Raw genomic sequence first — 20,672 nt, forward strand, 5'->3', positions numbered from 1 at the left:
TCCTGAGATGCTTTTCTCTGGTACTCATAGGCATCCCTGATGCGTTGCATCCATAGCAATTCGGACTTTGTGAACGGGGAGCAGCACTGGGAAGCGCCATGGATAGGAGGGAAACAGGAGCAACACTCAGAGGGGCTCCCTGCCCTATTCTGCTCTACATTCTGCGCCTCCTTCTTATCCTTCCTCCCTCTCTGTGGCAGTTTTATACAGAATCTGAAAAAGTCAGAAAGGGAAAATAGGGAGGAAAAAAGAAAGCAGCTGGTGATGGAAGCTGGGGGCAACAGGGCTGCCTGTGCTCTGCCCTGTCTGTGAAGCCGCTGCTGGAGGAGTTGGGAAGGGGCATTTCCAACGCTACAAAGCGATTGAGTGAGCGAGGTGAATGGGGAGAAAAAGGCTTCTGGACATCCCATCATCCCCAGAGGGCCCTGCTCCTGGTCTGTAAGCAGGGAGGTTTGGCAGGGAGGGCTGCAGCAGGTGCCAGCACCTCTTCCTGCTCAGGGGTGTGTCTGCAGAGCCTAAAGAAGAAGATGGGGAGCCCCAGCAGGGATGGCAACGGCTGGCAATGCAGGGAATGAGCCCTGCATGCAAGAGGCAACTGGAGAGGATGGGAGTGAGTTCCTCACAAGACACTGTGGGGAGGGAGCAGCGAAAAGTAGGGCAGAGCCATCAGCAGAGGGGACCGTTGTGGGAACACAGAGGTATTGGTCGTGCTCACAGAAATTTGGGAGTGCACCGGAGCCCAAGGCATCCATCCCAGCGCTAGTGTGGGAAGGGCTGGTTGGCGTGGGAGCCCCTGGCCGTGCCCAGCGCTGCGGGGCTCCAGGAGGAGTTGCTCTGAGCAGGAAAGACTCTTGGTGGCAAAGCAGTGGCATGGGCAGGGAGCAGTTACCTTCTCAGCCACGATTCCCTCGTGTTGCCGGGTGGGGAGTCAAGTGGCCCACATCGGGAGCGCTTCTGGGGATGGAAAATGGGAGATTTGTAACGTCAGTTTCCCTGTAATAAAAACTCTGCCAGACAAGAGAGGGCAAAAGCTCTCATTGCTGTGTGGCTGAAGGCAGGAGAGCAAAGCAGAGCTGGGGAGAGCTGGGAGAGAAGATAGGACAAGCTTCCCCCAGGCAGGCTGGGCCCTGCTGAGCTGGGTGCTGTGGATGCTGCCACAAGCTCCAGGCTTGGAAAAACATCTCCTGTGCTACCCAGCAATGCAGGGGCATCTGGGCACTGCAGCTACAAGACAGACAGCTGTGTGTCAAACAAGATATTGACTTACGTGGAAGACACACTTCGGTATCAGCAAAACGAAGATGAAGAAAAACAGCAAAACCACAAACGTGCTCCTGTACACCACAGCCTCTAGTTTCTGCTGTGAGGAAAGGAAGGAAGATCACAGGGGTAAGAGGATTCCTTCCATTCTCCTTCCTTCCATTCTCCCTTGCCTAGAAGGACACACGCAGCAGTGTCTGCAGCTCTCCTACCTTCTCTGTGAGTTTCTTGCCCTTCCCCAAGGCCATGTGAATGATCATGTTCTCTTGCAGACGACACTGCTCCATGGGATCATAGGCTCCCTGGTTCTCTTTTCTCTCCCTGAGCACGTTGAGAAGCAGCCTGGTCTTCAAGACCATCTTGGTACAGGCCTGCTTGAGCTGGGGCAGGCTGCAGTCCTTCCTTAGAGCTCGCTCCACGTGGGCCATGAATGCCCGCAGGCCTTTGTGTGCCTCCAGCAACTGCCAGTGCTGATCAACATTGGTTTCCAGTTCTTTTGGAACTGGTGCAAGGTCTGGACTTTGGGGGCTCCAAGGTTTATTGAGGAGCATGTCGTCTTCCTCCTCTGGGGTTTCACGGATGGTCAGGAGGTGCCTGTCTATAGAGGAATGCTCCTCTTCAGCCGTGGCTCCTCCTCTGCTGCTCGCAGCGGGGCGGCTCTGAACCAAGGGGTCAGAGAGAAAATCCAGGTTCCTGTTTAGACCCTGGTCAGATATGGACCTTTGCTCCACTTTCACAGGTCTCCAAACCTCGTAGAAAAGCTGATTATATCCAACCCGATACTGGCTGTCCTTCTTCTTGTGCCATTTGTGCGTCCTGACGTAGTGCTTCTTGGGAGCTGGACCTTCCTCCTCATCTCTGTGTTGTCCAGTGATGAAGGCATCGTCAGCACGTTTTAATCCACCAGCTGCAGCCCAGGGGTTTAATCCTTCTGAGTATAAAAGTGACTCCATCTCTTGATCCCAGCTTGAGGGTGTCTTTTCTACCACATGCTTCAGCCAGGCAGGCTGGGGCTGGTGTGGGACAATGCTTTTCACAGTCTTGATGCTTTCAGCCTTGTGCACCATCTTCTTGAGCTTGGCCCTCCAGTCATCAGCACTTCTTTGGCCTTCGTGCCCCAAGAGATGCTGAGGGGGATATGAATTTGGTCTGGAACTGTCCAGGCTGCTGACATCACCCTCCGTGCTCAGGGCCAGGGCAACCGCAAGCGTCGCAGTTCCATCATCTCCCAGTGAAGGCTCCTTGGGCTTGAGGCTCAACACTGGGCTGCTGTTCAGCTCTCTGCGTTGTTCCATGTCCATTGATTCTCCCCGTGCCTCTAGCGCAGTTGTGTGAGCTGGAGAACACCGAGAGAGCAGATCAGCGGCTGGGCGCAAGCACAGGCTCAGTGCCTACCTTGAGCAGCAGGAGCTGATCTCAAGGCCAGGGAGCGCAAGAGCAGAGTGGGGGATGTGTTTTGGAGAGGAGAAGAGCCCTTCAATCCATCCCATTATCCCCTTGGGGCAGAGCAGAGAGCTGGTTCTTTCCTGGTGTCTCCTGGGGTTCTGTTTGGACGGGAAGGAAAGATCCCTGGGGAATGGGTTGGCTGTCACAGAGGTTGCCACAGCTCCAGAAGAGCAGGCTTGGGTTGCTCTGCAGGAGCCAGTGAAGAGCCAGAGACCCCAGAGGAAAGATCAGCACTGCAACGGGGGCACAGACTGGCAGGGGAAGAAAGCCCAGGGACTCCTTTGCTCCGGGGCCCTTCCCAAGAGCAGCAGCTCAAGCTGTTACACCAGGAAAATCTTCCTCAAGGGCGCCAGAGCTCTGGGCCTGTGCTATGGGAAAGCTGGGGCTGAGCCAGTGAGAGAAGTGAGCTCTCTGGGGACCTTGGAAACCTGGCTGGTATCTCTTTGCCTGGCCCTGCTGTGGACAGGATGTTCTGTGCCTTGTGCCCAGCTAGAGCAGGACGGTGCTTTGCTCGCCCTGCACAGGCCAAGGCGGGGATGACAGTGCTTGCTGTTCAGCCTGCAGAGCGCATCACGGGCCCTGCCCTTTGTCCTGCAGTGGCCAGTGGGGTGGCACAGAATCCAGGCTGTTCGGGGAATCACCAGATCTCTTTATGGGCAGACATTGCCTTCCAGCACCAGGGAAGGGCACGGGGCATTCCTGCTTTCCTTGCCTGGGGGACATGGTGTGGATAGGGAAGTCGTAGGTTTGGTGGGCCCAGCGAGCTGTTCCTCCTCCAGGCAGCATGTGACACACAAGCTATGTACAATCCCCAGGAACTTCCCATCCCAAGGTGTTTTGTCCAAAGCCTGTACTCCAAGGGGAGATCAGGAGCCCCCCTGCAGCACAGGGCAGTGCTGCAGCATCTCCCCAGCCTCAGGCCAAGTGGCAGTTTGAGCTCCCCCAGCCCCTCCGGACACCAACCGCACTGCGGGGCGCTGGTGCTGCACAGCTTCTGGCACGGGAACTGGATGGTCCTGCAGGGGCTCTCGGGCCGGGGACGCTCCTGGCACAGGCAGCAGGCCGCCTCCTTGGGCACTTGGCTAAAGACAAGAGGGGATATTGCAGGAACACCTGGCCACCCAGTCCATGGCTCCATCAGAGCCCAGCTCAGGGAATGCCTGGATACCACACATGGGGGTTGTGCCTAACTGTGTGCCACAGCTCTGGGAAAGGCCCCTGACTCCCCATGCCAAACATTGAAAAGGGGATTTTAACCTGGAAAGTAGAAGTGCTCCCAAAATACCACATGACACAGAAATGCACCCGCCTGAAGTTCCAACTCCCCTGTGAGAAACCTGCAGCAAGTCCCCCGAAAGGTGAGATTCTGCCTCTGAGCCAGTGAGTTTTGGCACGTTCCCAGAAGGAACAGCAACTCTGGAGCTTACTGGGCTTGTTCTGGTTGTGTGGCACACGGATTTGTTTCCCAAGCAGAGCCCTTGTCCCAGCACTGCGGGCCTGCTGGTGGCTGGGGCTCAGTCGCACACACTCACAGGGTTTCCAAGCTCACTGTGGACTGCAGCAGCAGCAGCAGCGTCTGTGGGTTCACTTGGGTGGCACTCAGGTCTCTGCAAGCATTGGAAAGAGCTCATGAAATTCCACGGTGACATTGCCAGAACTCTGCTCTGAGAGCAGAGGGCCCAGGGCCCTGATGATGCTGGTGCTGCTTGCAGAGGCATCCACTTCTGCCTGCTCCAAGAGAAGCCATTCTGGAGCCCAGCTTCCCTCTGCCTCGCCCTGCTCTAAGCCAGCCCGTGGGAATCAGGAGGGCAATCCTGCAGCTCTCGTGGCAGACAGATGCCACCAGAAAGGATTGCCCCTCTCCCGACTCTCCTGCTGCTCTCCCCTGAGGGCACCCGAGTCCCTGAAGCAGGCAGGAGCCTGGAGCTGCTGGCACGAGTGCAGTTTATTCCCAGAGCCCTGCGGCCTCTCCACCTGGCCCTAGACCTGGATGGGCTCTCATCCCTGAAAGTTTGTGTCCCAGTTCCTGGGTTGCTGTACAGCTGGGGACACACCAGCACCGCTTGGCCTTTGCCTTGCTCTGCTGGAGCCGGGCTCGTTGTGTCTCCAGCAGACTCAGGCTGGGCAAGGGGGAGATTTGCTCGGGCACTTGCGCTGCTTTCCTGAGAACAGGGCGCTCGAGAGAGACACAGGTCTCTGTGGATCTGCTCCAGATGAGCCAATACTTACAGAGAGCTCACGGAGGGCAGCTTGAAGAAGGCAGCGTCAGCAATGACAGCCAGTGGGTTGTGGCTGAGGATCCTGAGAAAATACAGAGCTCTGTCAGGGCTGATGGTGAGGATGTGAGCTGCGTGTGCCGGGCACGTGGGGACGGCCTGGCGGCTTTCAAGGAAGCCTTGCAGGGGGTGAGCAGGGCAGGAGAAAGGGCCTTTGCAGCTGCACACTCCTGGTGCTCCCTGGCTGACATCCACTGTCAGAATCAGGACTTTCCCCAGGGCAAGTCTGCTTTTGCCCACAGACCCGGCAGAGACCCTGCAAGACTCGCCCTGGCGGGCCTTTAGCCCTGGTGCCACTTACAGCTCCTGGAGGAACTGCATCCCATGCCAGGCCTGGAAAGTGCCGCTGCGGATCCGTGTGAGGCCATTCCCGGAGAGATTTCTGGGGAAAGAGGAGGTCACACACAGGAATCGGGCCTGCCCTACAGAAAGAGGGGGCAAAGCGGGATCTCTTTGCAGGAAAGGTGCAAAGCCAAAGTGGAAACGGGAGGAAACTGCTGCTTTCTCAGTGTTTCTAGCCTGCCCAGGAGAGGAAGCAAAGGCTGAACTCTCTTTCTGTTCCACGATGCAGCCAAGGCTGCAAGAACTGGCTGCTCTGATGGCTGCGTGTGGACAAGCTCCCTGGGGTCTGTGCCCTGGCGTGGCCTTCCAGCCATCGGCATTGACCTCTGCAGCTCAGCTGGGCTCTGGGCAGGGCAGATTTAGGGGAACAGGAGCATTTTCCTACACAGGAAGGCTTCCCAGTGCAAAGGCTGAGCTGAAGACACCAGAAAGAAACTTGATCACTCACAGAAACTTCAGGAAAGGCAGTGGCTCAAAAGCCCGTTCCTCAATGGACAGGATCTCGTTGCAGGACAAATCCCTGTTGCAGTTAGAACAACAAATGTCACTTCCATTTCCCCTGTCCCTTTTACTTGCCTCTGCAGCCTGCATCCCAGGAGGGACAAAGGGCACCATGTGCCCGGCGGCCTGAGAAGCAGGGCCCCAGGGAGCCCTCCGCCCTGGGCAGGGCACGGTGCTTACAGGTGCTTCAGCAGGAACAGCCCCTCCAGGGAATGGCTCTTCACAGCCCGCAGCTCATTGTCTCTGAGCACTCTGCAAGGAGACACAGGGACATTGTGACAGCGGCCACTGGCCTGCAGCAAATGGGATCGTCCTGGGAAAATCTCCTGCAGCAGCACAACTGAAGCATCGCTCTGGGTCACTGCAGGGATCGTCCCCACTCCTGGCCAGAGCAGGCCCTTGCGCCTGGCCGGCTGAAGCTGACCACAGCTTGATCCCTGGGCAGACAGACACAGGGATGGTGCCCTGGGCTGCAAGAGACTCTCAGCAATTCTTGCCCTGCTGGGAAGCTGTGGTGATTCGCAGCCCTCCTTGCAGAGCAGCCGAGCTTTGAATACCAATGGAAGTGGGTGGAGTGGGGGCAGCTGCTCCAGCCCCAGACCAAAGGAGGCAAAATCCCAAAACTCCTGACATTTGAAACACTGTAGGGCACTTACAAGGTCTCAGTCCATGGGTAGTCCTTCCAGGCTTGTTTTCCAACAGTAGCAATGGAGTTGCCAGTGAAATCTCTGCAAAGAGACAAAAGACCCGGTCCCCCCTCAGGAAAAGCCATTTCCCTGCCATTGGCCTGCTGAGCTGGAAGCGGGCTTTGCCTGGAGAAGGCACAGTGTGCCCAGCCTGGCTTCACCCTGATGCCGAGCTCAGGCCCCCCCATCTCTGGCCAGGGAGTGCCCCGGGTGTCCCAGGTGGGCTTTGCAGACACGGGGAGCTGAGGAGGGGCAGCTGCAAGGCTCTGTGGGGCCGCGGGACTCACAGCACGGTCAGGGCTCGGCGGCGGCTGGCCGGGGGCACGGTGGCCAGGCCGGCGTGGCCGCAGTTCAGCTGCTGACAGCCTGGGCAGCGGCAGGGCTCTGGGCAGAGCTCCTTGGCAGCTCCCGGGGAGGGGGCTACTGCCAGCAGCAGGGCCAGCAGGAGCAGAGCGCGCACGAGACGCATCACCAGGTCCATGGCGAGGCAGGACTGGCTGCAGTCACCTGGGATGCAGACCTGAGCTGGAGCTGTGGCAGTTCCTGTGTCACAGTGGTGCTGCCGATGTCACAGTGGTCCTTCTCATGTTACTGTAGCATAGCTTGTGTCACCGTGGTGGTGCTTTAGAACTCGCAGCAAACAGCAGTTCAGGCCATGATGTCACCAAATGACTCTGTCTCAGAGCCATCAATCTTTGGAATCATGGAATGGATTGGCTTGGAAGGAGCCTTGAGCTCCATCCACTGCCACCACTGCCAGGCCAGGGAAACCTTCACCTGTCCTCCCAGGCTACTCCAAGCCCCCTCCAACCTGGCCTTAGGCACTTCCAGGGCTCCAGGGGCACCATAGCTGCTCTGGGCACCCTGTGCCAGGGACTCCCTGCCCTCACAGGGAAGAATTTCTCCCGAACACAGGATCTAAGCCTGCTCTGTGTCACTGTGGAGCCATTCCCATTTGTATTGGCTTTGTGTGGCCAGGTTTTGCCATGGGTTTCGGGCTGCAGGTGCTGTTGACATTTCTTTTGCTTCTCATTATCCTGCTCTGATTTTCTTGGCAATAAATGTAATGAATATCCCCAAGTTCTGTCTGTTCTGTCCATGATGGTGACCGGGGAGGCATCTCTCCCTCTCTTTCACTAAACTGATGAGCCTTTCGCTGGCTTTTCTCAGGCTGGGGCGGCTCCGGCGGTGATTGGGGCAAGGTGGCCTCCCGGCCTGGCCACAGAGTCACGGAGCCCCCAAAGTCACTGACGATGGAAAAGACCTCCGCCTTCAGAGCGTCCATCCTGTGCCCGATCCCCACCTTGCCGGCCAGGCCGGAGAACTCAGTGCTACCTCCAGCCACTTCCTTGGACCCCTCCTGGCCCGGCGAGTCCACCACCTCCTTGGGCAGCCCCTGCCGAGGCCTGACCACCCTTTCCATGAGGAAATTGCCCGTGTGCCCGAAGACGAGCTGCTGAGGAAGCAGAGCCGCTTAGCAGGAAGCTTTGCCTGGGACTCAGGGAAAACACACAATTTACAGGTTTGCAAGAAGGGCAGCACCACAGGAGGATGGCAGGGATGTCATTGGGGCATGCAGGGAGAAAGGTAGAGAAGTAAAGTCCCAGCTGGAACTGAATTTGGCGAATTCCATGAAGGAGAAGAGAAACTGCTTTTACAAATACATCGGCAACACCGGGAAGAACAAGGACAAACTGTTTTTTGTTGAATGCAGGGAGAACATTGCAACATGGGATGAGGAAAACCCTGAGGTACCGATGCCTCCTCTCGGTGTCCAGAGCTTGTGCTTGCCTGCAGCACCCTCTGGCTTTCCCTCAGGATGAAAATAACAGCATGAAAAAAACAGTCAAGGAAAAAGCAACTGGGGGAATAACAACAGCCAATGAAACAGCATCCAAACTGCGCCTCAGCTAAAAGGGGAGGTGAAAAACTGCTGGCATCCCATTAACTTCTTGAAAGTCTTCCTCCTTACTTCTTCATACTTCTTCTGTGTCTTCCTGGGATGCTTTTCTCTGGTACTCATAGGCATCCCTGATGCGTTGAATCCATAGCAATTCAGACTTCGTAAACGGGGAGCAGCACTGGGAAGCGCCATGAATAGGAGGGAAACAGGAGCAACACTCAGAGGGGCTCCCTGCCCTATTCTGCTCTACGTTCTGCGCCTCCTTCTTATCCTTCCTCCCTCTCTGTAGCAGTTTTATACAGAACCTGAAAAAATCAGAAAGGGAAAATAGGGAGGAAAAAAAGAAAGCAGCTGGATGGAGGCTGGGGGCAACAGGGCTGCCTGTGCTCTGCCCTGTCTGGGAAGCCGCTGCTGGAGGAGTTGGGAAGGGGCATTTCCAACGCTACAAAGCGATTGAGTGAGCGAGGTGAATGGGGAGAAAAAGGCTTCTGGACATCCCATCATCCCCAGAGGGCCCTGCTCCTGGTCTGTAAGCAGGGAGGTTTGGCAGGGAGGGCTGCAGCAGGTGCCAGCACCTCTTCCTGCTCAGGGGTGCATCCGCAGAGCCTAAAGAAGAAGATGGGGAGCCCCAGCAGGGATGGCAACAGCTGGCAATGCAGGGAATATGCCCTGCATGCAAAAGGCAACTGGAGAGGATGGGAGTGAGTTCCACACCAGCCACTGTGGGGAGGGAGCAGCGAAAAATTAGGCAGAGCCATCAGCAGAGGAGACCGTTGTGGGAACACAGAGGTATTGGTCGTGCTCACAGAAATTTGGGAGTGCACCGGAGCCCAAGGCATCCATCCCAGCGCCGGTGTGGGAAGGGCTGGTTGGCGTGGGAGCCCCTGGCCGTGCCCAGCGCTGCGGGGCTCCAGGAGGAGTTGCTCTGCGCAGGAAAGACTCTTGGTGGCAAAGCAGTGGCATGGGCAGGGAGCAGTTACCTTCTAAGCCACGATTCCCTGGTGTGGTCGGGTAGGGAGTCAAGTGGGCCACGTCGGGAGCGCTTCTGGGGATGGAAAATGGGAGATTTGTATCATCAGTTTCCCTGTAATAAATACTCTGCCAGACAGGAGGGAGCAAAAGCTCTCATTGCTGTGTGGCTAAAGGCAGGAGAGCAAAGCAGAGCTGGGGAGAGCTGGGAGAGAAGATAGGACAAGCATAAGGGGGAATCTATGGAAGAGGGGCCCAACACGGCTGGATATCGCGGAGGTGCGTGGATGGAAAGGGCCTTTGTTAAGATTCTAATCAACTCTTCCATAGTAAACGTGTTGCCTCTTAGATTTCTGTCCCATTTGTGTCTTTCCTACGCCCTCCGGCCTCATGGGATTGGGGGGAGAGGATAGAAAAGACAACTTTCAGAGGGGAAGAAGGAGCCATCAAATGTGGGTCCCCCACCCATGCCCTAAGGCTAAAAATAACCAAGGGGAAAGCCCACCCGCCCGCCAGGGAGAACCCTGCATAGACCCACTTACCCTCTGGGCGCAGGCAGCGATGTCTCTATCTTTTCCTCTGGTCTTGATGGTTTTGATGGATGCTCGACAAACTGGGGACGTTGTTCCATACGGGTTGGCCCTTCCAGAGGCCTGGGTGTTCCCGGAACCTGAAGACAGGCTCAGCCATTCCCGGCCACACCCAGGGCTCATCCCCGAAGCCTTGGGCTCGGCTGCTATCAGCCTCTGGTGGTCTTCCTTTTAGTGCCGTCCACTGACACGCCGTTATTTGGGCTCAATGGGATTTTACACCTTATACCATTGATCCACTGCCAAACCGCCCTCTTGTCCTGGGGTGGGTCTACCCCCTTAAGGCCCCTGCAGCACAGCTGCCCCCGTGCCCTAAGGCAAAATGGGGACTTGCCCCTGCAGCACGGCTGCTCCAGGCAGGAGTAGAGAGCACGGCAGTGAGGATAAAGAGGGTCCCGTAGCCTAAATCTTCTTGTTGCTCGGTGCTCGGCTCCTCTTAGTGTGGGCAGTGGTTCTTTGGCCACAGGTATTCCTCTTCCCTCCTTCTTCTTCTGTGAGGCGGGCGCCCCCACGAATTTGCCCATTTGTTCTACAAGACGGAGGAGGGAACGATCCTCTCCTACCATTTGTTGTAAGGCGCGCAGCTTCTCTCGCCACGATACCCCAAGCGGTGGCGTGCTGGGCGGCGAGAGGGAAGAGAATGGGCGGCCGCTCCCCCTGCGAAGCTCTGCGGTCCCAGTTGTCGGTGCGGGGACAGACGGAGGCGACACGGGACTTGGGGGTGAACAGGATGGTTTAATTCAGCAAGCCCCAAGACCCTCCGGGGAGGGCGAACAAAGGTTTTATACCGGAACTCAAGAGGCGGGGTTTAGGAACAGCAACCAATGAGGGTAGGGCTGGGGAGGAGTCTAAGAAGGGACTAACATATCACAAACCTATCAGGGGAAACAGGGGAGTGGAGTAACACAAAGTAACCAATAGAGCGTTGAGCCTCACTAAATAGGCAGGGAATGCCCTGGAAGCAGGGGAGGAGGCTGGGAGGAGTGACAAGGAATGTTCTGGGGAAAGGGGCAGGGAAACGGAAAATTGACAACTTGGAGAGGAAGGTGTAAGGGAAGAGCTTGGGAAGATTGACAACTGGGGAAGGGAGGATTTGGAGGGGGGTGGGGGTAGAATATACACAGAACAAATATCAAATTAAAGAAAAACACACCACAACACTGGGCCATGCCGGAATGTCCGCCGGGAGAGCCTGACGGAGCCGCAGTGCCAATGGCGGGAAGCGCTGTGGGCCTGAGGGGCGGCAGCTCCTTCTCAGCGCGCCCGTACCGGCAGCGGCGGCGGCCGGGCCAAGCCCGCTGCGAGTCCCGGTGCAGCCCGGCCCCTGAGGCGAAGCGTTCCGGCCCCCGGGCTCTGGAGGCGGCAGTACCAGGACACCGACGGCAGAGCTCCCGCCGCGGCTGGAGCGCCACGCTGGCACCAGGAGACACCGAGGGGCAGCGAGCGCCATGCGAAGGAATCCACGGACAGCTTTGGGAAGGCCGGCACAGCCCCGCAAGCAGCGCCCAGAGAGGTGCCTGGGAGGTGCGGCCGCTCCGCCGCACAGGCAGCTCCGGCCGCGGGCAGCGGCACCACCAGCAGCGCCCCCGGCCTGAGGAGAAACGCGCGGGCCAAGAGCTCGGCCCGGGGCGGCTCCGGCGGTGATTGGGGCAAGGCGGCCTCCTGGCCTGACCACAGAGTCACGGAGCCCCCAAAGTCACTGACGATGGAAAAGACCTCCGCCTTCAGAGCGTCCATCCTGTGCCCGATCCCCACCTTGCCGGCCAGGCCGGAGAACTCAGTGCCACTCCAGCCACTTCCTTGGACTCCTCCTGGCCCGGCCAGTCCACCACCTCCTTGGGCAGCCCCTTCCGAGGCCTGACCACCCTTTCCATGAGGAAATTGCCCGTGTGCCCAAAGACGAGCTGCTGAGGAAGCAGAGCCGCTGAGCAGGAAGCTTTGCCTGGGACTCAGGGAAAACACACAATTTACAGCTTTGCAAGAAGGGCAGCACCACAGGAGGATGGCAGGGATGTCATTGGGGCATGCAGGGAGAAAGGTAGAAAAGTAAAGGCGCAGCTGGAACTGAATTTTGCCAATTCCATGAAGGAGAAGAGAAACTGCTTTTACAAATACATCGGCAACACCGGGAAGAACAAGGACAAACTGTTTTTATTGAATGCAGGGAGAACATTGCAACATGGGATGAGGAAAACCCTGAGGTACCGATGCCTCCTCTCGGTGTCCAGAGCTTGTGCTTGCCTGCAGCACCCTCTGGTTATGCCTCAGGATGAAAATAACAGCATGAAAAAAACAGTCAAGGAAAAAGCAACCAGGGGAATAACAACAGCCAATGAAACAGCATCCAAAGAGAGCCTCAGCTAAAAGGGGAGGTGAAAAATTGCTGGCATCCCATTAACTTCTTGAAAGTCTTCCTCCTTACTTCTTCATACTTCTTCTGTGTCTTCCTGAGATGCTTTTCTCTGGTACTCATAGGCATCCCTGATGCGTTGAATCCATAGCAATTCGGACTTTGTGAACGGGGAGCAGCACTGGGAAGCACCATGAATAGGAGGGAAACAGGAGCAACACTCAGAGGGGCTCCCTGCCCTATTCTGCTCTACATTCTGCGCCTCCTTCTTATCCTTCCTCCCTCTCTGTGGCAGTTTTATACAGAATCTGAAAAAGTCAGAAAGGGAAAATAGGGAGGAAAAAAGAAAGCAGCTGGTGATGGAGGCTGGGGGCAACAGGGCTGCCTGTGCTCTGCCCTGTCTGTGAAGCCGCTGCTGGAGGAGTTGGGAAGGGGCATTTCCAACGCTACAAAGCGATTGAGTGAGCGAGGTGAATGGGGAGAAAAAGGCTTCTGGACATCCCATCATCCCCAGAGGGCCCTGCTCCTGGTCTGTAAGCAGGGAGGTTTGGCAGGGAGGGCTGCAGCAGGTGCCAGCACCTCTTCCTGCTCAGGGGTGTGTCTGCAGAGCCTAAGGAAGAAGATGGGGAGCCCCAGCAGGGATGGCAACGGCTGGCAATGCAGGGATTGAGCCCTGCATGCAAAAGGCAACTGGAGAGGATGGGAGTGAGTTCCTCACAAGACACTGTGGGGAGGGAGCAGCGAAAAGTAGGGCAGAGCCATCAGCAGAGGGGACCATTGTGGGAACACAGAGGTATTGGTCGTGCTCACAGAAATTTGGGAGTGCAGCGGAGCCCAAGGCATCCATCCCAGCGCCAGTGTGGGAAGGGCTGGTTGGCGTGGGAGCCCCTGGCCGTGCCCAGCGCTGCGGGGCTCCAGGAGGAGTTGCTCTGAGCAGGAAAGACTCTTGGTGGCAAAGCAGTGGCATGGGCAGGGAGCAGTTACCTTCTCAGCCACGATTCCCTCGTGTTGCCGGGTGGGGAGTCAAGAGGCCCACATCGGGAGCGCTTCTGGGGATGGAAAATGGGAGATTTGTAACGTCAGTTTCCCTGTAATAAAAACTCTGCCAGACAAGAGAGGGCAAAAACTCTCATTGCTGTGTGGCTGAAGGCAGGAGAGCAAAGCAGAGCTGGGGAGAGCTGGGAGAGAAGATAGGACAAGCTTCCCCCAGGCAGGCTGGGCCCTGCTGAGCTGGGTGCTGTGGATGCTGCCACAAGCTCCAGGCTTGGAAAAACATCTCCTGTGCTACCCAGCAATGCAGGGGCATCTGGGCACTGCAGCTACAAGACAGACAGCTGTGTGTCAAACAAGATATTGACTTACGTGGAAGACACACTTCGGTATCAGCAAAACGAAGATGAAGAAAAACAGCAAAACCACAAACGTGCTCCTGTACACCACAGCCTCTAGTTTCTGCTGTGAGGAAAGGAAGGAAGATCACAGGGGTAAGAGGATTCCTTCCATTCTCCTTCCTTCCATTCTCCCTTGCCTAGAAGGACACACGCAGCAGTGCCTGCAGCTCTCCTACCTTCTCTGTGAGTTTCTTGCCCTTCCCCAAGGCCATGTGAATGATCATGTTCTCTTGCAGACGACACTGCTCCATGGGATCATAGGCTCCCTGGTTCTCTTTTCTCTCCCTGAGCACGTTGAGAAGCAGCCTGGTCTTCAAGACCATCTTGGTACAGGCCTGCTTGAGCTGGGGCAGGCTGCAGTCCTTCCTTAGAGCTCGCTCCACGTGGGCCATGAATGCCCGCAGGCCTTTGTGTGCCTCCAGCAACTGCCAGTGCTGATCAACATTGGTTTCCAGTTCTTTTGGAACTGGTGCAAGGTCTGGACTTTGGGGGCTCCAAGGTTTATTGAGGAGCATGTCGTCTTCCTCCTCTGGGGTTTCACAGATGGTCAGGAGGTGCCTGTCTATAGAGGAATGCTCCTCTTCAGCCGTGGCTCCTCCTCTGCGGCTCGCAGCGGGGCGGCTCTGAACCAAGGGGTCAGAGAGAAAATCCAGGTTCCTGTTTAGACCCTGGTCAGATATGGACCTTTGCTCCACTTTCACAGGTCTCCAAACCTCGTAGAAAAGCTGATTATATCCAACCCGATACTGGCTGTCCTTCTTCTTGTGCCATTTGTGCGTCCTGACGTAGTGCTTCTTGGGAGCTGGACCTTCCTCCTCATCTCTGTGTTGTCCAGTGATGAAGGCATCGTCAGCACGTTTTAATCCACCAGCTGCAGCCCAGGGGTTTAATCCTTCTGAGTATAAAAGTGACTCCATCTCTTGATCCCAGCTTGAGGGTGTCTTTTCTACCACATGCTTCAGCCAGGCAGGCTGGGGCTGGTGTGGGACAATGCTTTTCACAGTCTTGATGCTTTCAGCCTTGTGCACCTTCTTCTTGAGCTTGGCCCTCCGGTCATCAGCACTTCTTTGGCCTTCGTGCCCCAAGAGATGCTGAGGGGGATATGAATTTGGTCTGGAACTGTCCAGGCTGCTGACATCACCCTCCGTGCTCAGGGCCAGGGCAACCGCAAGCGTCGCAGTTCCATCATCTCCCAGTGAAGGCTCCTTGGGCTTGAGGCTCAACACTGGGCTGCTGTTCAGCTCTCTGCGTTGTTCCATGTCCATTGATTCTCCCCGTGCCTCTAGCACAGTTGTGTGAGCTGGAGAACACCGAGAGAGCAGATCAGCGGCTGGGCGCAAGCACAGGCTCAGTGCCTACCTTGAGCAGCAGGAGCTGATCTCAAGGCCAGGGAGCGCAAGAGCAGAGTGGGGGATGTGTTTTGGAGAGGAGAAGAGCCCTTCAATCCATCCCATTATCCCCTTGGGGCAGAGCAGAGAGCTGGTTCTTTCCTGGTGTCTCCTGGGGTTCTGTTTGGACGGGAAGGAAAGATCCCTGGGGAATGGGTTGGCTGTCACAGAGGTTGCCACAGCTCCAGAAGAGCAGGCTTGAGTTGCTCTGCAGGAGCCAGTGAAGAGCCAGAGACCCCAGAGGAAAGATCAGCACTGCAACGGGGGCACAGACTGGCAGGGGAAGAAAGCCCAGGGACTCCTTTGCTCCAGGGCCCTTCCCAAGAGCAGCAGCTCAAGCTGTTACACCAGGAAAATCTTCCTCAAGGGCGCCAGAGCTCTGGGCCTGTGCTATGGGAAAGCTGGGGCTGAGCCAGTGAGAGAAGTGAGCTCTCTGGGGACCTTGGAAACCTGGCTGGTATCTCTTTGCCTGGCCCTGCTGTGGACAGGATTTTCTGTGCCCTGTGCCCAGCTAGAGCAGGACGGTGCTTTGCTCGCCCTGCACAGGCCAAGGCGGGGATGACAGTGCTTGCTGTTCAGCCTGCAGAGCGCATCACGGGCCCTGCCCTTTGTCCTGCAGTGGCCAGTGGGGTGGCACAGAATCCAGGCTGTTCGGGGAATCACCAGATCTCTTTATGGGCAGACATTGCCTTCCAGCACCAGGGAAGGGCACGGGGCATTCCTGCTTTCCTTGCCTGGGGGACATGGTGTGGATAGGGAAGTCGTAGGTTTGGTGGGCCCAGCGAGCTGTTCCTCCTCCAGGCAGCATGTGACACACAAGCTATGTACAATCCCCAGGAACTTCCCATCCCAAGGTGTTTTGTCCAAAGCCTGTACTCCAAGGGGAGATCAGGAGCCCCCCTGCAGCACAGGGCAGTGCTGCAGCATCTCCCCAGCCTCAGGCCAAGTGGCAGTTTGAGCTCCCCCAGCCCCTCCGGACACCAACCGCACTGCGGGGCGCTGGTGCTGCACAGCTTCTGGCACGGGAACTGGATGGTCCTGCAGGGGCTCTCAGGCCGGGGACGCTCCTGGCACAGGCAGCAGGCCGCCTCCTTGGGCACTTGGCTAAAGACAAGAGGGGATATTGCAGGAACACCTGGCCACCCAGTCCATGGCTCCATCAGAGCCCAGCTCAGGGAATGCCTGGATACCACACATGGGGGTTGTGCCTAACTGTGTGCCACAGCTCTGGGAAAGGCCCCTGACTCCCCATGCCAAACATTGAAAAGGGGATTTTAACCTGGAAAGTAGAAGTGCTCCCAAAATACCACATGACACAGAAATGCACCCGCCTGAAGTTCCAACTCCCCTGTGAGAAACCTGCAGCAAGTCCCCCGAAAGGTGAGATTCTGCCTCTGAGCCAGTGAGTTTTGGCACGTTCCCAGAAGGAACAGCAACTCTGGAGCTTACTGGGCTTGTTCTGGTTGTGTGGCACACGGATTTGTTTCCCAAGCAGAGCCCTTGTCCCAGCACTGCGGGCCTGCTGGTGGCTGGGGCTCAGTCGCACACACTCACAGGGTTTCCAAGCTCACTGTGGACTGCAGCAGCAGCAGCAGCGTCTGTGGGTTCACTTGGGTGGCACTCAGGTCTCTGCAAGCATTGGAAAGAGCTCATGAAATTCCACGGTGACATTGCCAGAACTCTGCTCTGAGAGCAGAGGGCTCAGGGCCCTGATGATGCTGGTGCTGCTTGCAGAGGCATCCACTTCTGCCTGCTCCAAGAGAAGCCATTCTGGAGCCCAGCTTCCCTCTGCCTCGCCCTGCTCTAAGCCAGCCCGTGGGAATCAGGAGGGCAATCCTGCAGCTCTCGTGGCAGACAGATGCCACCAGAAAGGATTGCCCCTCTCCCGACTCTCCTGCTGCTCTCCCCTGAGGGCACCCGAGTCCCTGAAGCAGGCAGGAGTGTGGTAAGATAGGGACAGGCGGAGCGGAAGATTACCGGAATGTCACGGAAAAGATAGGCCCCTTCCCCCCTTCTCTCTCCCCTGCTTATCTAGTTAACCCCAAGAGTCCCAGAAGAATGTAGCCACACCTGTTCTGGTAAAGTTCTACTACCCACTATCCTCCGAGACCCCAAACCCCCCTCTGACGTAGCAAAGACCCCCAAACCTATTTAAACCCATGAGATAAGATAATAAACGCTTTCGACCGTCCACCAAATTGGTGCCAGCGTGTGTCGTTAGTCCGAGTAGCCCGGGCGAAGCCGGGCTGCCGTGCTGTCTTCTTGTAACCAGGTCGCCGTTGTCTTTTATAAAGGCAACATCTGGTGCCGAAACCCGGGACAAAATTTGCCCGGTGGACGGGTTTCACCTGGACAGAAGCAGCGGCCAGGACGGTGGAACCGTACCCAGGCGTAGGGGAGACGTCCCCGGACCCGCGAGCGTCATGGACAGCGTCGCCTGGGTCGTAAGTATGAGGCAATGGAATATCGCATTTAAGCTCAGGGACTTTTATCTTGCTATAGCAAGGCTGCCTGGGCTTGGAGCAGCCGAATGCTCAGTGGATGCCATGCATCCGGGGATATGGGAACAGTATACAGCCACGCTAGCCAGAGAGGCAAAATCCTCAGGCGAAAGCGTTACGGCACAGAGCAAGGTAAAAAAAACCCCGCGCAAAGCAATAGAAAAGCAGGAGACGCGGAGTGCAGCACATATGTGTTTATTAGTCAAACCCGAGCTCGGGGGGGGGGCAAAAGCGCAGACCGTCCCTGAGGAGAGCCCACCCGGGACCGGAGACCCGAGAAAGCTCAGCGCGACAGCCCCTTCCCCGGATCGGAGCCCGGCCCGGCCCCGCCGGGGAGCGGAGCCCAGCCCAGCACAGAGGACCGTTCCCGCCGGAGCCCGGGGCGGCGCGTTCCGGGCGCCGCGGCCCCGCTTCCGCCGGAGCGCGCTCCGAGCGCCGCGGCCCCGCTCCCGCCGCAAATCGGACCCACCCGCGGCTCCGCGCCGCTTCCCCGCCGGCGTGCCGAGCGGAGCAGCGCCGAGCCCCGCCGCGGGGGCCCCCCGAGACGCCCCCGCCGCGGAAGACCCCCGGGAAACCCCCGCCGCAAAAAAGCCCCGAAAAGCCGCGGCTTGCCGACACGTCCCGCCGCCGCCGCCGGTCAGAGATCCGCGGTCAAAGGCGCAGCCGCGCGCGAGGCGCTCTTGGCGAGAGCCGGCGGGAGAGACCGGAGTCGCGGGGGCCGCAGCTCGGGGAGAATCCCCGGCCGCGCGGCCATGCGGCCGTTTTGAAAATGGCGCCGGGTGCCGCGGAGGGGGGCGGAACCCGGGCGGTCCCGGCGCGAAAACTCGGACACCGCGCGATCTCAGAAATGCGCGCGCGCGGGAGAAAGGGGCGGAGAGCGGCTCGAAACACAGAGCCAATCAGCGGCCGCGCCGGGAGCCGCCACCATATAAGGCAAAAACCACCCCCCGCGGGGGGCGCGGCGAGCCGGGGGGGCGGGAGCGGCGCCTCCCCCGAGGGGGGGAGCGAGCCCGGGGCCGAACAAAACGGCGCGGGGCCCCGGAAGTGCGCTGGCATTTCATTTCCGGCGCGGAGCCTAGCAACAGATCTACCGGCCCCACAGAGCCGGCAGGGGCCAGCCGAAACCCCAAAACAAAAGATACGGAACCAGCACAGCTTAAAACAAAACCAAATAAAGTTCTAAGCCGCACCGAAAAGCGGTCACAATACCCCTTAGAGCTGCGACAAAAAAGAGCATCTCGCCAAAGAATACAGGTCCCAACCCCCGGACACACAAAGAGCGCGCGGGCGGGGGGGGAGCGCGCGGGCGGGGGGGGAGCGCGCAGACGAACCCAGCCCCCTCCCACCGCAAGCGGCGCGCGCGCCGCAGGGTCAGCAAGAGACGCCCCCGATACGGGACCCCGGGGTAGCCCTAGCCATGAAAGTAGGGAGAAAGCCCCCGGGGATGTAAGGAACGTGCTGCCTCTGTGGCAATCAAAACCCCCATGTAGTGAGACCATGAGAGCCACTGCTGCACACCACTGCTAACAACCGAACTTAACCCTCAAAACAAAACTAATGAGAAGCTATGAGTTCTGTTTGCAGGGCACGCTTGTGAACCATCCCAGTAACACACACACCCCTGCTCCAGAAAGAGATAACAGACCACCAAACTGCCAGACAACACCTGAAAATCCCACGGTAGTAAGATCCAAACATGCACAGTGTCTTTCTTTATGCATTTTTACTGTTTAGAGGCTTGTGGCCAAGAAAACAAGCTAGCCCAAGCCACTGCCCTCTAATAAATACCCCATCCTTCGTGTTTCACATAGCCAGCCTGTTTAGAAGCTACCTTACTAACTCTAAATAAAACCAAATCAAACCTAACTAACCCCTATTAGCTTTGCTATGATATTAAACCCCCTTTTCTACAAAAACAATGCTTTAAATACCCCCTTCAGTTACTCCACAGCCAATGTCCCCCACCAGTGCAAGTGAGACACCCCCCACAAAAGACCAATAAGTAAATAGTCCCATCCACATTTGAAATGTAAGTTTGCCAGAAACCCAAAATGAATCCTTATATATTCCTTACCAAGTTTAATAACTCTATCAACTTCTGTGTTCAAGTTCTGATTGTTTCTAAGGTCCTACATCACTCAGACGGAAAAATATACCATCTTCTCGAAGAACCTAACAGACTCCACAAAAGAGAAATCATCACAGGTATAACTATCGCGATGCTGCTCGGCTTGAGAGCAGCTAGCACCGCCACGGGCGTCTCAGCCATCTCAACCCAGCAGCACGGACTCTCCCAGCTGCAAATGACCATCGACGAAGACCTGCAGAAGATCGAGAAATCCATCTCCTATCTAGAGAAATCAATCTCTTCGCTTTCAGAAGTAGTTTTACAAAATAAACAAAAACTAGACCTTTTAAAGCCTTCAGCACCTGCCTTAAAAAATCTACCCTGATCTACTAAACCACCCTTTCCTTAACAAGTTACAAGTCTGTACCTCACTCCAATGTCTCTATTTACAACTACCTCATTTTGTATATGATAAAGAGGGGGGAGATGTGGTAAGATAGGGACAGGCGGAGCGGAAGATTACCGGAATGTCACGGAAAAGATAGGCCCCTTCCCCCCTTCTCTCTCCCCTGCTTATCTGCTACCCCAGGAGTCAGAAAAGAATGTAGCCACACCTGTTCTGGTAAAGTTCTACTACCCACTATCCTCCGAGACCCCAAACCCCCCTCTGACGTAGCAAAGACCCCCAAACCTATTTAAACCCATGAGATAAGATAATAAACGCTTTCGACCGTCCACCAAATTGGTGCCAGCGTGTGTCGTTAGTCCGAGTAGCCCGGGCGAAGCCGGGCTGCCGTGCTGTCTTCTTGTAACCAGGTCGCCGTTGTCTTTTATAAAGGCAACACAGGAGCCTGGAGCTGCTGGCACGAGTGCAGTTTATTCCCAGAGCCCTGCGGCCTCTCCACCTGGCCCTAGACCTGGATGGGCTCTCATCCCTGAAAGTTTGTGTCCCAGTTCCTGGGTTGCTGTACAGCTGGGGACACACCAGCACCGCTTGGCCT

General features: G+C 57.0%; 1 long non-coding RNA gene across 1 annotated transcript; it reads left to right on the forward strand.

Annotated features, from left to right (window-relative positions):
- Nucleotides 1-17,041: 17,041 nt before the first annotated feature.
- LOC140685027 (uncharacterized) lies at nt 17,042-20,413 on the forward strand. The gene is made up of 2 exons (XR_012058170.1): nt 17,042-17,546; nt 19,188-20,413. It is a non-coding gene; the product is annotated as an uncharacterized lncRNA (long non-coding RNA).
- Nucleotides 20,414-20,672: the final 259 nt, after the last annotated feature.

The sequence above is a fragment of the Taeniopygia guttata genome, chromosome 13 (genome assembly GCF_048771995.1).
Source record: "Taeniopygia guttata chromosome 13, bTaeGut7.mat, whole genome shotgun sequence".
Lineage (NCBI taxonomy): Eukaryota > Metazoa > Chordata > Aves > Passeriformes > Estrildidae > Taeniopygia > Taeniopygia guttata.